This window comes from Corvus hawaiiensis, chromosome 11, assembly GCF_020740725.1.
Source record: "Corvus hawaiiensis isolate bCorHaw1 chromosome 11, bCorHaw1.pri.cur, whole genome shotgun sequence".
In the NCBI taxonomy this organism is placed as follows: Eukaryota; Metazoa; Chordata; class Aves; order Passeriformes; family Corvidae; genus Corvus; species Corvus hawaiiensis.
In genome coordinates, this window is record NC_063223.1 from 18,602,630 (window position 1) to 18,617,089 (window position 14,460).

Consider the following 14,460-nt stretch of genomic DNA (forward strand, 5'->3'; position numbering starts at 1 on the left):
AGTGCTCATCTGTTTAACGGATGAGCAGGATTGCCCTGTGCTAACAGACCCTAATCTGTTCAGCACAGTCCAATCGCTCCAATCTGAGAAAGCAGTCAATTTTATGGTAAAATACAGAAGCGCAAATATCTGAGATTATGAAATTTCATGCCTGTTCATGCTCCACTACTGACAGACTGAAACAGAAAATGCAAAAAACTTTCTTTACAGATCACCCATCCTACAAATCAGGTGCGACATCTACCTACAAAGTCCAGCAACACCAGTCTCCAAATGCACCTTGGGAACTAAGAAATGTGTTCTTTTTCTCCTTTCTGTCCTATCTTTGTCTTCCAAGATCTCTCCAGATCTTGCTTCTAGCACTGTAACAAGCAACGGATGGATAAAGAGAGCAGGAAGCATCCCAAATATAACCCTGGTTCCATAGACTTGACAGCCAAAGAGGATCTGTAGGGATAATTTCATGTCTTGATGTAGTGATGAACTTTTGAATGTTGAAAATTAGTAGCAAACCTCATTAAAAATTGGTCTATTCTTTAAGAATAGGAAGAAGGACAGTGACAGCTCCTGCCCCAGGCGGTTGGGCTGTGGATGCTCCACACCAGCAGTGCTGGTTCCAGTGCTGGGTGCTGTTGTCTCACTGGTTCTCTCACTCTTTGTAGGGACAGGAAACTTTTCAGAAAACTGCCTCTCACTCAGCTCTGGGTTTGCTCAGCTCCTGCTGCAGCAGAATATAGCCCCAACCCCAGACACCAGCATGGTCTGGAGATACAAACAAAACTTACAGAGCCTTAGCAGCACTCACCAGGGTTCATATTTCTACTGCAGGAAGAATTATGGACTACATTTTGTACAGCAGTTAATCTAAGAATACAATTCTGAATAACCTGATTTTGTATTTAAATAAACCAGTATTCCCCCTACCAGTGGTTCCTTCTTCTCCAATATAATGTAAATAACACTTTATACATTTCATTTTTATGGTGTCTCTGATTGTATCTTCCACTTCCCTTCAACAGCAAAAATTATTCATAAATAATAATACATCTTCCCAGAAAAAGGAGAACATTTAGATTATTTTTTCCTCCACTCTTTCAAACACCTTTACATTGTGTGACAATTACCCATTCACTGGACTCCTGCTGCTGGAACAATTTAATGATTTTATTTCCTTGCACTTCTCCAGCTCAGAGGGAAAGAAACCCAGTGCAACATACAGATACCTGTGAACTCAGTTCTGCCAGTGGCCAGTAAGGACAAGAACCCTGTGCAAGGGAATTGTGCCAATACAGGCTCCTTCCCAGGGAATGCTGAATGCACAGACCCACATAGTTTCAGAAATTACTTTCCTATCATTTCCACAGAGAAAATGTGTCTCCTGTTCGTGGGCCATTATCATGAATAATTATGAAATTTGAGGCATCTCTGAGCAGATCACACCTGGAAGGACTCTCTATCCCTTATATTCTATGAATGATACTATTAGTACAGTGACCAGAAATCTTCAGAGACAAATGTCACACAGAGGCCTCAAGTGTGGCAACATCAGGAAACATCAGGTGGCACCTTCAGCACATGTAATTCTGTGTGAGCAACCATATTACAGTTGGGTACCATTTTTTGTGCTAAAAAGCATAAAACGAACACAAAATTAGAAAGCACTGTGCTATTAGTCCCCACCCCAGTAGTCATTAACTTCTTTAAAATGCTCCAACAGCAACAGGCAGCTTTCAATTTTAAGTGATCACACATTTTCCTAGCAATGTACATAAATGTTTTAAGAAAGTGTTATATTAGAGAATGATAATAAATAAATCGTGCTGAAAGCTCCTCTGATCACTGCACGGAAACACTTGCATGGATGCAAAAAACCACACTTGAAAGCCAAAGCTTAACTGCTGCAGGCAGGACTGGAGAAGCCTGTAAGACTTCATAATAGAGAGGTGTGGGAGACACCAGCACAGCCCAGCCTCCCAGGCAAGATGGACAAATGGAATTTACCTGGCAGTGGGACATGTTGTGACCTTACAAAACACTCTGCTGAGTGTTGGTGAGCCTCAAGGGATTGGTGCTCAGGGAGCTGGGTCCCATCTAAGTGGTGGCATCTTGACAGCATGTGCCAAATCCTCAAGACAAAGAGTTTTCCTTCCTCTCCATCTCTTGCTGCAGCACCCCTCCAGCAGAAGAGAGCTGGAAAAAAAAAAAAAAAAGAAAAAAAAGAGAACATGTTATGCTATTAGTATAGCTACAGAGACATTTATAAACCAGCACAGAAAAGGGAGCTGCTTTTGAAGCCTGTTGTCTCTTGCAGCATTGCCAAGAATTGGAATCAGAAAGGGCTGATCATATTTATTTCCACAAAGAAACCCCCACCCACCTTGGGCTGAGTGTCTTTCAAGGAAACTAAAATTTTCTACTGCCAGTAACGGAGCTTACATCTGAAAATCAGAAGGGAACAAGAGAAAAGGTTTTTTGGTCATGTGATGGACAACCTGCACTTCACCCAGACCAAGTGCTCTCGGTAGCTCAGAACACCCCAAAGGAAAAGATGCCTACATGGAAGGTCATCACTTTTCAGAAAAACTGGGGCCAGCTTCAGGTGCTGTGCAGGAGTACAGATCAACCCCTGCAGCTCTTCCAAGTGTGTCCCTGCATGGAGAAGCACCACCAGCTGCCTGCCCACCTTGCCTGGCTGTGCTGCTGCTTGCTCCTCCCCGTGCACCTGTAAAGACTGAACAAGGCAGAAGGACCAGGGGGTTAAAACCACTCCAGCAGCAGCTGTGTTGGATAAAAGCATGGAGGATGTTCTTGCTTACATCAGTGTAAATCAGCAAAGCCTGATGTAAGACAGACAAAGAGTCTGTCGGGGTGAACAAGGCTGGAGTCAAGCTGACAACAATTAGGACTCTCTCACTATTTTTCTCCTCCGCTCCAGTTGTTTGTTCCCCGCCTGCTCCCTGCTTCTGACATGGCAACTAAAACATATTTGTTCACAGTCTCATGAATCCTTTCTTCAGAGCTTTCCTAGAAATGTTCAGATTTCAGATGGTCACAGGGTTTTGCCTTTAGATTTCAAGCTCCTCGGGGCAGAAACAATGTCAAATCAGTGTGCAGCATTGTGAATGCTAATGAGGCCACAGAAACACCGACTGTACATACAGTTAACACATCTCTTCTGAGCCACATCCTTTAAGCACTTTGTAATCCAAACTGCCAAGAATCAAGGGCAGGAGCAGGGGTGTCTTGCTCCTTCCATTAGATTTTACAGCTAACAGAGTACTTCTTCTGGTGTGCTGCAGCACATCCAGCTCATGCCCAGCCGTACACTGCCCTCTGTAATCAAGAAATCTTTCTTCCCCTCTGCCACACATCTTAAATCACTGACTTCAGTCACTTCCAATGTGCCACTCCCTGGCAAAAGTTAATAAGACTCCATAAAAATGCTGTAATATTACAACTTCTGGCAGTGGCCCATCTATACCAATCACCTCAACACAGGATTTTTGGCAGGTATTTACACTTAATTCTCTACTTAAACAGCTATTTTATTAACACTTCACATGTAGTTGCTTGGCATTTCCCTTGAGCAAGGATGAACTTGGAACAGACACCTCCTGTGGCAGTGGGTGCTGGGCTCAGAGCAGACACAGGGGACGGCAGCACTCAGAAATCCCAGCCTCCCACTCCAAAGGATGAAGAGCAGGAGATTGTCAGTGGAGCTACATCCCAACCTGACATCATAACTTTAGGCAGGCATGATGAGCAATCCTTCACTGAACCCCTCAGGATTTTGGGATGGGCAGCTGAAGACCGTGTTGTTCAGGAGCATTCCAGCCTCCCACATGGCAGAAGCTGAGTGAGCTCCTGTGCTGCTGAGGTGACCTTTTCTGCTGGCCTGAGTTCATTCTCACAGGTTCGAATGTTGGCACTTTAATATCAGAATCTAACACAAGCCAGCAGTTCAAAGGTGAAAAGCATTTTACAACAGAATGAAAATCATAACAGTGTTCAGGAGACTCAAAATGACTCATTTCCCACTGGGAAATTATTGGTATTCCCTTTCCAGCAACTCTGCTGGTATCAGTGTCATTAAAAAGAGGGAATGGGAAGACAGATAAACAAAGTCTTAAAAAGCAAATATGTTCTGACTAGTGGTTATCACCACACTTAATAATTAGGGTTCTAATTAAGAGGATAAGTAACACACTAGCTATTAGCTTCTAGTAATTAGTGTTTTTTTCTCTAGATAATAACAAGCTAAAAAGAAAATAAAAAGACCTGAATCCATTTCACCATTCACCCTGTCCACATCATGAAAACTTATTACACATATTAATCATGAGCACCATGGAGCAACACTTTCAGATTTTGGATGTAGCTCAGTGTTTAAACGTGTGGCTTTTTACATGAACAGATTGGACCTTGATGATGTCTAATGGGGTTACCTTTATAAGCACAAGTCAACTCCTTAAACCACCCAGCCTTAACTCTGGCATGCCAGAGATGCACACACAGAGATCCAGAGCTGGGCAGCACAATGCTGCCATAGCAGGGAGGAAGCACAAAGAAATTCTTGCTGAGAGCAGGGCAAACATTTTCCAGGGCAGCGTTCTCATGGGTGGGAGAACTGGATTTAAATACCTGAAGCTAAGTCAGACAGGGAGTGAGGTTGAGTTGTCCCATATCCCTGTCAGGTTATGCTCATGGATAATTTACCCCATGATTCACAGCCCTTCTGTCTGACACAGGATTTCCCTGTCTTCCTCCTCAAACCATGGCCCTCCAAGTGCTGTAAGAAGGAGAGAGCAGTGCCCAGGTCCAGCTGTGTTAAGGCTGGAAGAGGGGGGTGATTTCCTGGCAGGACACAGCAGAGGCTGCCCTGCCCCTGCATTGTGGTTCTGTTTGTGCACTGGGAGCCTCAGTGGTGATCAGATATCAAATATTGGTCAAGAGCTGAGCTACATTCTCTGCGTTGGCTTTTAAAACAAACCTTTGTGTGGGTAGATTAATACTCTCAGATTTGCCCATGGATAAGAATATCCATGCAGCTCTATTAGCTACAACAAATCAATAACATAAAATGCAGTGTCTTGCCAAAGCACCTTTTTTTTCCCAAACAATAAGTCAAATTACTGTATCTGGACACAATGTAGAGGTGTGAGATACCACTGAAATAGAGCCCTGCCTGGGGTAAAAGAAAACCACTTTAGCTTAGTTACACAGCTGTGATCAACGACAATGAAGAAATCATTCCATCTCGGGTTGCTTTTAGATTTACCTGTTACATGAATCTTCTCCCGAACTGCTGAAAGCCCAGGAATGGTTCATTCTCTTCTGTTCTCTTCAGTGAACTGGACTTTCCTTGACTTTTAGAAAAAACACAACACTTGAAACAATGAAATCAAGAGTTATTATCTGCTAAGCCACATTCCTATGCTCTCATACATTTCAGTACCATTTTATGAGCAGACACACACACACGTGCACACACATTGGTTCCACTGGGGAAATGGGGTTGTTTTAAAAAACCCACATAACTACGAGCAAATATGAGCTTCTTAGAGGGTTTCTTTTAATTGGTCTTAAAAATGCATCAGTTGCTAAATTTAAAATTGTTGGTAAGTAAACAGTAGGTAGCATTATAGAGAGCCACTTCATAAAATTCTAATTATCCCTTTCCTATTTGTTGTGACATGCCCTCACACAGATTATGGGTTTGGACTGGTGCCCAGTCCTCGGCTTTGAAAATGCAAAGCAAGCAGGAGAGGTTTGTGTAACCTCCACTTGGGTTTCTGGGCGTGATGAGGACATTTTGTGAGGCTGCTGCAAGAGAAGGGAGCTCAGGCTGCTTCACCTGTTTCTCCTCACCCCAGAGCAATCAGCATTTCCCCCCACTGCATGGGCTGCAAAGCCGAGCTTCTCCAGACCCTTGCTGACAGAGCAGGGGTGATCCCTACAGAAATGCACTCCAAAATCATTAATTATGGGTATTTCTCTCCAGATACCCTCCATGGACCCCGGCAGCATCCCCTCCCTCTGGCCTGATGCTGTCCATGCCAGGCTGTTGGGTCAATGCAGAGTTACTCAGTCACTGTCCTGCCCTCTCATGGGACAGCAGTTCCTCTGGGTGTTCCCATCCACTCCCTGGGATGTTGGAGAGTGAAATTCAAAACACTCCTCTCAAGTCTTTCAAGTTCCAAGCACGAAGTAAGGAAGAGGAAAGCCCCAGTGGGTTTGGGATCATCCAAAGCCCCGATGTTGCTTTCAGATGAGCACTTTCTTTTCGTGCCCCAATGTTTTGTGTCCAAGTGCACAGGGTGAAAGCCTTCCCAGCACATTGCAGAGACAATCTCCCCTCAACTCTGTGAGCTGAAGGTGGGTGCAGTGCCCTGAGCACGCTCTGGGCTCAGTGGTAGGTGCAGTGAGATGGGCAAGAGGGACACCCTGGCAACAACCACCCCATCAGCTCTAACACAGTGTTGTGTACTTAACCTCAAGGCTATTACCATTATCCAGCTTAGCCAAATGAATGTAGTAGAAAAACATTTACAGTTGCCAGAGGATTAATCTTCTGAATGATGCATGGATTTTAGAGAAATGCCTTTGATTTATATAATGCTATACTAGGGGGTATAATTTCAATTAGTAATTGCTAATTTTGATTTAGTGTGTTACATACTGGATACAGCAGGTTTATTATGGTTATGTTATCTAATTTATTATGATTTATATTTACTTTAATGGGAATATATATTAATCAATAGATACACTGATTAACTAGGGATTATTAACTATCCTGCAACCCTGTAATAACACAATCAGGCCAGTAACAGACACAGAGTATCGTCAGATGCTGTGACTGATGCATCTAATTCTGAATTTTACCATGGAATAAACACAAAAAGTAGGTAATGATTATCAGATTCATAAATGAATATATCTGTTTTAACAGGCAGCATGTCAGATGCAGTAGCAAAGCTACTTGCCCACAGAGTCCAATTCTTCTCCAAGTGAATGATTTATATATTTTAATATGAAATGTATCACTCACCAAACAGCTTCTTTCATTGTGTGATATATAAATCCCACCTGTCAAGCAAATTTTGATATTGTAATATATCCTGTTGTCTTGCTTCTTTCAAGGGAGTCTGTTTCTAATTCCTTACATGTTTCCTGTCTCAGACTGACATCAGCAGCATCTTTCATAACGTTACTGTCACGATGGCTACACAAAACCTCTGCTCAGTGCTTTGCACAGAGGCTTCTAACTAGCTGAGGTGCCCTGGGGACATGGGGACCTGGCTGAGATTCCTTTTGTGCTCTGCTCCTGGGCATGCCCCATGCTGCTGCCTGGCAGCACAGGAAGCTGCTAAAGGAATAAGGAATAGGAAGTTTTATCCAAAAAGACATTCTGCCCCAGTCTCTGATGAAAGGTGTGGAGAGCTGTAAGACTGAGAGAAGAAGGACAGAACCTCTGACTCCTCCAAGCCCTCAGGAAGGGCTGTTTGTGAGCCTGTTCCACTGTTTTGATTACAAAAACATGTAGCAAGCCAATGTGGGAATAAGGGCTCTGTTTGGATCTTTGGTTTGAAAGAATATCTGCAAACTCCAGCTGTTTTTCCAGTTTCAGTGGCACTCTACTGCCTTGATGGACACTGCTTCTGCGCTAACAACTGGGAAAGAGCTTGTGAAATTAGGCAAAGACCCCTTGCTGCAGAGGCAGGACAAGCATCCCTGGATGCTCCCAGCCTGTGTGTTATTTGACACACGTCAGTCAAAGGAGCAGGACATTCCCAGTGTCAGATGGAAGGAAACCAGCACCTGGCTGTGACAGTCATTGACAGCTCCAGTCACATCAGTAAGGGAAGGGTCATCCCCTTTTGCCGTCCTTCCTCTAGGGACCTGCTTCCAGAGCTGCATTTCTCAGCCTCTTTTCTGCTCAGGACCATCCACATGTCCACCCACAGGAGCTGCAGCCCTCTGTGGATCTCCCGCCTCTGCAGTTCCCTGGATGGAACTTTCCTCGGTCTGTAATGACTCAACACCCTATGGTCCCAAAACCTGCTTGTTTAATTGCTCCTCCAAAAGCTCCACAACCTGCCTATCCAGCCCTCTGCATTCTCTCAACCCCCAACAGGCAAGAAGCATCCCTAATACCCACCTTGCATTTTCTTTGCTGCAAAATTTACACCCTTTTGTCTTGCTCTTATGGAGAAGGAGGCAGGGGACAACAGGGATACAGCCCCATCACCTCTGGGATTGTGTTGTCAGAGCAGAGACATTTCTTTCCTCTGCTGAAACTCTGCTCTTGCTCACAGATCATTGTTTCTGACCCCTCCTCTTTCTTACTGCTGATCATTTTCCCTGGGATGAGAGGGGAGAGCAGACATTTGGCTGAATCACAACATGCAGAAGACCTACTGTACCAAAAGGGGAGAAGGAATAGTCACCTGTGGACTTCAGTGATTATAAATCATGTCAATGGCAGGGGGTCTCTGTCAGCTGAAACCAAAAATAAGACTCCCAATTCAGCAAAATTAATTGGAAAACTTTGGAGAAACAGAGGAGAGGGCAAACCACCCTTTGATTACCAAACCCAAACTCCTTAACTCCTCCAAGGCAGATCTAGAAAAGACAAAATGTATTAATCAACAGAACTCCCAGGACTGAGTGTGCCAAAAAAGCCACTATTTGCAGAGTAAGCAAAAGCATATGAAGAGCATATGTAGCAGAGGAAAACAGAGGCTAGTTCCAGCGATAAAAAATAGTCAAAATAAAACACCCCCAGAGTAAAGATTTGAAAACCATATGCAGGTTTCTAGGTAACCAGCCCAATTTTTCTGATGCACTGAGGGCTGACTAGTTCCCACTGAAATCAGTAAGGGGCTGTTGATTGCCTGGTACTTTTGAAAATCAGGCCAATCCTCCAGGAGCATGAGCAGGGGTCTGGAACGCCTGATTAAGCCCCATTTGAAGTCTGATCCGCAGCCTGATCCCATCTGAGCCTCGACAGCACTGTGCCTGCTGTTCAGAAACTTGTCTCTCAACATGCACATCCTCTGCAAGGATGAGAGCAGAACCTTCCTGCCACAATCAGACTGGGGATGGAAACCTCTCTTTCCATCACCACACACTCCACCCCCCTTACGAAACTGAATATAGCAGCTGCAATTATGAAAAGAGAAACCTTTCATAGATGCTGCAGCACATCATCAAACACTTTATGTCATATAATGCAGGGATAAAGCAATGGAAACTTAAATTTACAGGTAAATGAAACCTGCATGTAACCGTGACCTGTCCTAACCTACTCACAGGCAGACAGTGAGCAAAAGGTGAGGAAAGGATGAGGCAAACAAAGTTAAATACAAGCCTGACAGAATATATTTCCTAATTTAAAAACCCCTCCAAATATTGGCTGTGAAGTTTTATCTTTCCAGTGCTGGCTACTGCTGTGCTTCAGTGAGCACTTTGGATCTGGGGCAGGTTCTCTGCTCACCCTTCTTCCCTTTATTCCCATTTGGTGCCCAGTGGCTGCATTGGGAATTGTGCTGTGTCCTTCCACGAGCACCTTCCCACCTGAGGCAAGCTCTGGCACCCACAGGCAGTGATTTACTGCTGAATCACACAACAGAACTGCCTATATCCTTTATAAATTCATAAATCCCAAGTAGGACAGTTTTCCCATTATGGCTCAGCTTTGTTTCAGTGTGTAACCCCCATTGCTGAAGGAGACACAATAAATCCTGGGGCTGTGAAATCCATTGTATTTATATATGAGGCTGCTTTTGGTCTCCATTTCCCAGTCACAAATAAACTGAGATCTTTTGAGTTTGCCACGGGGGTATTTATAGATTGCAGATGGTGGCACATAAAATCAGTTGGCTCCTATATTTTCTTTGGGACATTTTATTGTTTCCTGTAAGTCAATGATATTTTTCCCATCCCACAGATTCTTTTCCATGTGAAAAAAGTCTGGATGATCTTAGGTTTTCTTCACACTCTTCCTTTATACTTGTAAGGCTGTGATTTATGCATGCACAGCCCTGCCCTTCTTGTAGCAGAGAGAAGCAGCATGAGAAACTGTTTTCATTATAATAAAATGGTTTTTTGTTTGTCACTTTTCTGTGTTCTACCTTCTAATGCCTCTCCTTGAAGTTACTTGGATAACATAATCACAGAAATCCCTATTATGCATTTATAAAAATGATCAGCCCAAGCATTTTTGAGAGTTTTGGGCAGTACCATTTTATCCAGAGGTGTTAGACACAGTTCCATCACAAAATGAGTATTTTCCCAAGTCCACCACAAGTATAAACCTGCAGGTTTTACAGGAGCTGCAGCCACAGAGTGGTAGACACTCCTCTGGTCCCCAACAGTTAAATATCAATAGTCTTAGAGGACCACAAGAAGGAAAATTAGAAAATCACTCCAAAACTTAAGAAGAAAATGAAGCCCATTAAACTCACCTGAGCTGTGAGCTGTTTGAAGGGAACTTCTCTCTTTCCAGATCCAATCAACAAGGTATGCTGGGGAATGGAGTCATTCTATAAACTTAAAATCAGATGAAGATTGTAAAACCCAACACAGATCACATCAGTAATTAACTTGATGGAAACAACAGCAAAACAAACTAATATCTTTTCTTCCTTTACCTCCTGCCAATTGTGTCTGTAGGCACAATTCAGAAGAGAGGGTCTATCTGTACACTGTGAGTGCTTTGGGATACAGTCAGATATCAGTGTCAGGTACCATGCATGGACTGGTCTGTGGTAGGGTGGGACATGGACAAGTTCCTGAAGAACAAACCCCCCCCCCCCCCCCCAACCTTCTGTTTCTTTATGTCCTCCTCTGCTGCCCAAAGGGCATATCAGGATTTGCTCTACGTTCAGCTCCATACCAGGACAGTTTTGCAGCAATCCTGTCAACTGCAGCTGTACTAGCAGGACTAATTTACTAGGTGCTGATGAAAAACTCGAGTGTTTGAAAAGTGCTGCTTTTTTTTTTCATTATTCACATGCTCAAAATAGCAATAAAGGTCAAGGATTTTTATTCGTCTTCTGTTAAATTAAATGCATTTATACTAAAAAACTTGAAACAAATTTTGCTTTTTGCTGAAACAGCTTTATGTTCAAATTACAGAAATCTGATAAATGAGTTGTTGAATAGTGTAGCTTATTCTTATTTCTTGACTTATTTACTACTTTTCTGCAGTACTTTCTAAACCTTACAAATAATTCTATAACTCTCCGCAATCGTATTTCTACATGTGAATTTTCGTAGGGAGATCTTGCCTGTCTGTATACAGGCTTGATCAGGATGTCTGAAGAGTACCTAGAGCATCAACACAGACATATCTGTTAAAAAAGAAGGAAAAAAGCACTAATTTCTTCTGCATCTGTCAACCAGAGCTGCTCATTATGCAGAACATCAGGGACAAGAGCAAGAGGAGAAATACAGGGTGGAGTATGTGCTCAGGTTAAGTGAGAAGTGATTAACATGTTTTCCCAGTCAGATTCTGACTGGTTTGAAGCTCTAGTAATCTGCTGGCATTTGATTAATCTTTTCATTTCTAGAGCAGCGGCTGTAAAGATCAGAATTTAGACAGGACTACAAATGATGCAAGATTAGCAGGCCTTGAGTTCCTCATATAAAGGATGTAAAGCTGCTAACAGGGTATAAATAGGTGTAGCCACACAGGAGGCTGAGAAAGGCTGAAGATGCTGACCAGGGAGCAGCATCACAAATCCAGGCTCCAAGAGGTAATTCCATAGCAGAGCGGTGTAGAAGGCTCTGTTTGCCTGGCCACAGATTCCCAGCTCTGCATTGGGAAAGAAAGCAGGAATGAAGAGGAAAAATAATAAGGGGAAGTTGAAATAATGGTTTGATTTACCAGCTGGTGCTCTGTGCTGTAGACAATACAGTTGTGCTGTAGATTAGTTTAGCTCAGGACATAAGATTGTTCAGGAGCTGATTTGCTCAGAGTATCCAGCCAGGAATACCTGGACACATTGCATCCCTTTCTAAAACACCAATGGCCTCTAGGAGAGCTGTTCTGACTCCCAGGACTGCCTCCCACCCCATGTCTGCTGCATCCCCTTTGTGTCCCACATGGCCCAGCACTTCAGTCACCACCCAAAGCATCCAGGCCAGCTCTTCCTTTTCGATTCCTGCTTCTTTCCAAGTGCACACAGAAACATGCAGACAGCAGGGGCTCAGCACCTCTGTCTCACCTTTATCCTCTGCCTCTCCAGCTGCCAGGGCACCTCCAGCTGCAGCAGACACAGACAGTAAAAGCTAGGACCAAGGGCAGGCAAAGGGAATACAGTTGGATTTTTGGGCTCGCTTTTTAGCCTCATCCTTCCCAGAGACAGTGCAGGCACCTTCAGGTCTCCTAATTGCAGACCTAAAAACCCTAACCTCACCTCCCAATAGTCAAGTGAAATTAGCTATTCTGTAAAGCTCAAAAATGCAGCAATTAGACTGAACTCACTTTTAAAGTCCCCACTAGCAACTGATCTCTGCAGGACAAGTGCAGTATTTCCCTCTGATTTTCAGGTATTTGTAGGGTACAACAATAGCAGGTGAAAGGCTCGGGTGCTTTGTACCAGAAATACTTTGCCCATGCGCTGTCATGTCCAGCTCACACAGAAATCCTATGTTTAGAGAAAAATGTTTTGATAAAGAGCCAAAATGATCTGTTGCAGGTAGAGAAACACTGCTGGAAACCCGGGGAGATGAGAGAGCTGAGCCCCCAGAGCCGCGGTGCTGTACTTGGAGCACGACCTCCCTGCGCCGGCGATGGGGGAAAGGTTGCTTTCCTTGCCCTGCCTCGAAGCAGCTGATTGGAACACCAGCCTTTCTTTTCATAGGACAAGAAATTAGGTCAAAACTTTCTAGGAAATTTCTGCTGCCTGTTTCAGAAGGCAGTTCAAAAGATCAAAGGAGAGGAATTCTATAGAAACCCGTGTGCAACCTCGTGTGGAAGTGAGGCATTAACGGGAAGAAATCCTGTGCCTGAGCAGTGCTGAGCTGACAGCCAGGGGCCTACCTGGAACAAAACCTCGGCACAGCTCTGCAGCAGCAGAAGGGAAGGCAGAGAGAGCACGTAAACTTAAAGCAGCTCTTCCATCAGCACCTGCCCCAAGGACAGAGACACCACTCATTCCATTAGCACTGTGGAATCGTTCCTCTCTGCTCCCAGCTCCACCAGCAACTTGGCTGCAAAGAGCCTCTTCAGGCTTTTACCAACAGCAACAAATCTTTCCCGAGCAGTGCAGTTTTTATCAGTACTTACAGCTCTTCACTTGTGTTCGGTATTGAATTGTTCTTCCTTCCAAAGCTCTATTTTGATTAGGTGATCTCTTCCCTGAGACAAAAAAAAAACCCTAAACACACTTAGGGCCAGATTTAAAAAAAACTATTAGACTCCTGCTTAATTTAAATGCATAACAGCAGGCAACTCAGCCTAATTCTCAACTAGAGCACACAGTCTCCTGATTTATACACACAAGTGGAATAGCTTTTGCAGATGCATATTTTGCTTTTTGCTTTATCCTCCTTGTTTTTTAATAACTTACCTTTACTTACGATTTTCTTAATTCAGGCTTAAATTAGACAAACAGTCATTTGGGACCAAGCCTGCATTGACCAATTTCCTCCAGTGGCTTTGAAACTGGAGTTCACTGGACTCCTTTTATCCCAAGTCACCTTGTGGTGTTTTAGGGCAGCCCTATCTTAGAGAGAGAACCTTGGTGTGAGTCATGGGGGCAAGAGAAGAGCAGAGGGTTTAACTCCACACGTTCTAAACTCCTCCCAGACTCCCAGAGGGAACACTGACTTGCACACTAAGAAGACTTTTATCACTGATAAATCTTCTTGCAATTTCCACACTGATCTCTCCATAGGTTCCTTTGATTCATGAGGTCGTTTGTCTGTTGACACTTGATTGAATTAACTACTCTAGAAGAGCATTACTGTCCCAGAGCAGGTAAGGGGGTTTTAACTCTTTTTTGATAGCTGTAGCTGAAACAAGTGGTTGGACATGAAGCTCATCTCTACATGATGGATAGATTTCAAAACGTTCCAGAGACAACTCTCTTTAGAACATTCAAAAGACACAAAGAGCTCCTTGATCAATGAACAGTGGGTATTTTTGCACAGAGGAGAAGATCAGGTTGCAGGATGTAATATTAGATAAATATCCTAAGCATGTAATTACCACTGATTGTAATTTGTGCTGCAATACAGCTTGGCTAGCATCAGTTCCCAAAACATTTCCACCTGATCATGCAGTTCTTTCTAAAAGGACCCCAGAATGCAGAAACTCAACAACTGGTCCTTGAAAGTATCCTTGAAAGATACTTGCAGGTTGGACTCTTAGTTGCCACAGTGTTACTCTTTCTTAACGCCCTTAAACATCAGAATTTCAACATCTACTTGTGTAAAAGTATGCTATTT

At 43.6% G+C, this 14,460-nt stretch overlaps 1 protein-coding gene across 1 annotated transcript in view; it reads right to left on the bottom strand.

The window, feature by feature from the left end:
- The window catches only part of SFMBT1 (Scm like with four mbt domains 1), a 132,484-nt gene that overhangs the window by 116,570 nt on the left and 1,454 nt on the right, over nt 1-14,460 (bottom strand). The window contains exons 3-8 of the mRNA XM_048315478.1: nt 13,298-13,397; nt 10,470-10,554; nt 8,162-8,625; nt 5,279-5,366; nt 2,378-2,438; nt 2,002-2,190 (exon numbers count right to left, since the gene is read on the bottom strand). The gene's annotated coding sequence lies outside the window, so the exon portion shown is untranslated. The remainder of the gene's footprint in view (nt 1-2,001; nt 2,191-2,377; nt 2,439-5,278; nt 5,367-8,161; nt 8,626-10,469; nt 10,555-13,297; nt 13,398-14,460) is intronic.